Below are 3,298 nucleotides of genomic sequence, written 5' to 3'. Positions count from 1 at the left end.
CACAAAAAGTCCAATATCACTGATGAACACAGATGCAAAAATCCTCAACAAAATACTAGCAATCCAAATCCAACATTACAAGGATCATACACCACGATCAAGTGGGATTGATCCCAGGGATGCAAGGATTTTTCAATATCTGCAAATCAATCAGTGTGATGCACCACATTAACGAATTGAAGAATAAAAACCACCGTTCAAGGTTGTGCCCTGCCCCCTTCCCTCTTGTTTCATTCACACCTAAGGAAGATGGCTTGTGCTGAGTATTCTTTTCAGCTGTCAAGTCTAGAGGAGCTTGTTGGAGTTCTGCAGAAGGTGCTAAAGGATAACTTTGCTGATGTCCAGGTCTCTGTAGTTGAGTGCCCTGACTTGACTAAGGACCATTTACCTTTCCTGTAAAAGGCATCTGTGGGAAAACTAGAATTGCAGAAGTAGGAGGCATGCCTTACTTATTGCCTCTTGTAAATCAAAAAACAAGTTTATAACCTACATAAGATTGCAAAAGAAATCCAACTTCCCAGAGCTTTTATTCTTAGAGCAGGAGTAGACCCATTTCAGACTCTTGGATTCAATTCTGAGTTTATGTCAGTTGTTCAAACAGAAAGTGAACACAAACCTCCTGTGTATTGAAGTTCATTTGCTCGTATTAACCCTAAAGATGGAGGGTGCCTACTAGAGAAGTACAGTGAGAATATCATGATTTGGGGTGTGCATTACTGGCTAATCTTTTTGCCAGTGGGGGCCAACCTGGAAAGGTCATTGAGATGAAAGCCAAAAGAAGAACTGGAAAACTTAACTTTGTGACTTGTATGAGACAGACTCTTGAAAAAGATTATGGAGATAAGCCTGTGGGGCTGGGAGGTACTTTCGTGATTCAGAAGAGAAAAGTGAAGACTCACATTATGCCCACAGAATTGTCTTCCTGCCCATTGAACTCTGATGAAGACGTGAATAAATTGTTGCATTTTTATGAGATGAAGGCTCCTTTGGTCTGTCTGCTGGTTTTTGTCTTCAGAGACCCAGGGTTTGATTTGAGGTTGGAGCACACACGGTGTTTCAGTCATCATGGAAAAGGTGGACACTACTATTATGACACCACCCCAGATATAGTGGAATAACTTGGATACTTCTTACCTGCAGAGTTTCTGTATTGCATTGACCAACCAAAAGAGACCCATTCTTTTGGGCAAGATTAAATCAACTGATACTCATTTAGAAGAAGAAATAATTAAGGTTAATTGATTGATTAACTCATTGATAGATAGTAATATAAAATCCAAAGGGGTCAGCAAGATGGCAGAGGAGTAGGAGGACGTGGAATTCATCTCTCCCCACAAACACATCAAGAATACATCTACAAATGGAACAATTCTCACAGAGCACCAGCTGAACACTAGCAGAGGACCTTGGATACCTAAAAGGACAAGAAAGATCCCCGTGTAACCAGGTAGGATGAAAGGAAGAAAAAGGGAAAAAGAAAAGGAGAGGAAGCGGGATGGGAACGGCACCCCTGGGTCGTGGGGAGCTAAAGGAGAGGAGAGGGTCCCACATCCGGGGAAGCCCCCTCATAGACAGGGACATGAATTGGGACAGAAGGGAATTCATGGGCTATTGGAAGAGAGTGCCAAGAGCCAAGCAGGACAGAGTGAAACCTACACAGATGGTCTGTGCCACAGCCCTGTGTGCCCCAGCCTGAGACAGGTGTCCACTGGTGTGCACAGAGGCTGAGTGCTGGAACATGGGGTTTGGAGAGCAGACCCAGGAGAGGGCTTCTGTTGGCTGTGAGGAGACAGCCTGAGGGGATGGAAGTGAGGAAATCCACAACTGGGAATGCTTGTGGAGGAAACTTGGACTGCCACAGAAGCAAAGAGCCATAGTTAAGTGATGCGTAAGGGGCAAAGCTGCCATTGCAGACTCTCTCCCCGTGTTCCAGCCCCTGCCTCCCCGGGGAACTAAGAAGGGCCCCCGCTGGGGCCAGCTCTCCTGTGCCCGTGACTGCTGGCTCCCCCACGTGCCCATCGCCACCAGGGCAGACTCATGTGTTCCAGGGCAGCCTCGGGAGCAGACCCCTGTAGGTGGCTCACACACAGAGGGGGGGCTGAAACGACAGCTGAGCCCCAGGGGACATGCAACTAAGGAAGAAAAGCTGAAATCTCTCTTCACAGCTGCACAAACCATGAATTGACACCCCTGTGACTGGCCTTGTAAAGTTAGCACCTACAGAACATCTGAATGGACAATCAGTGCTCCTGCAGCCAAGGCAGGTCTAGCTTTAGCAGCTGTAGACTTTGTGGGCACATACACATGAGGGTTGGGCTGGCCTAGAGTTGGAGCTGCCCCCATAGCATCCACAGTGGGTCCAGATCCATGATTACTGCAATCCTAGGACCTGACTTCAGTAGAGCTATGCTGGTGGCCTGGTGAAAACAACATATGAGAGACACCAGGGCCGATTGCTGGCATACCCACATTTAAGGTGGGGCTGAGAGTAGTGCCAATGATGGTGTAATCTGAGAGCTCGCACAACAGGTGAAAGGTGACACAACAGAGCAACCCCACAGGCGAACAGCTCCAGAGGAGGAATACTCAGTGGCTTCCTTCCCAGTGGGAGTGCTCCAATCCTGCCTACCTCACAGTGCAGATCAGAACCACAGCTAAGAAGACCTGGGGGCCTCTACTCCAACAACTAGGGAGTAGAGCCTGTCTCTGACAGGGCAGTGACAACCACAGAGCAAAGGGGAAGCTCTACTCAATATCCAGTACAGGCTATGGTCACCACAACATCAGTCATACCTCCTATAAAGGGGCTAATGTCCAGAATACACTGAGGAAAGAAGTGGCAGATATCTATACTAAAAACAACCCTCGCACCAAAAAATATTAAACCCACGCAGGCTACACATGGACATTCCCACATAAAATAGCCCTCCAAGACAGTGTGAGAGTCTGGCATTGGGCAGAAGAACCCCCAGAGCATTTAGCCCCAAAGGCCAGCAGGGCTTGAGGGCAGGAGCTCCACAGGGCTGGAGGAAATGGAGACTCCACTCTTGGAGGGTGCACACAAGGTCTCACGTGCACTGGGACCCAGCACAAAGCAGTACCTGATAGAAACCTGGATTATACCTACCTAGGGGTCTTAGAGGGTCTCCTGGGGAGGCGAAGGTCAACTATCACTCACTGTGAAGGTTAGGACACTGAAGGCCCAGGGAATACTGATCAGAGTGAGATCTTCCAGAGGTGCACATTTCAGCACCAAGGCCCGGCTTGAGAGCTGGAAAGTCTCAGTCCAAACAACGCC

The 3,298-nt window shown here is 48.2% G+C and overlaps 1 pseudogene; it reads left to right on the top strand.

Annotated features, from left to right (window-relative positions):
* Positions 1-249: 249 nt before the first annotated feature.
* LOC113607797 (ester hydrolase C11orf54 homolog) lies at positions 250-1,196 on the top strand (annotated as a pseudogene).
* The last annotated feature ends 2,102 nt before the right edge of the window (positions 1,197-3,298 follow it).

This window comes from Aethalodelphis obliquidens, unplaced genomic scaffold (genome assembly GCF_003676395.1).
Source record: "Aethalodelphis obliquidens isolate GAN/ISIS:26980383/991018 unplaced genomic scaffold, ASM367639v1 scaffold50, whole genome shotgun sequence".
Taxonomy (NCBI): domain Eukaryota; kingdom Metazoa; phylum Chordata; class Mammalia; order Artiodactyla; family Delphinidae; genus Aethalodelphis; species Aethalodelphis obliquidens.
This window is presented reverse-complemented; position numbering and strand designations above follow the sequence as displayed.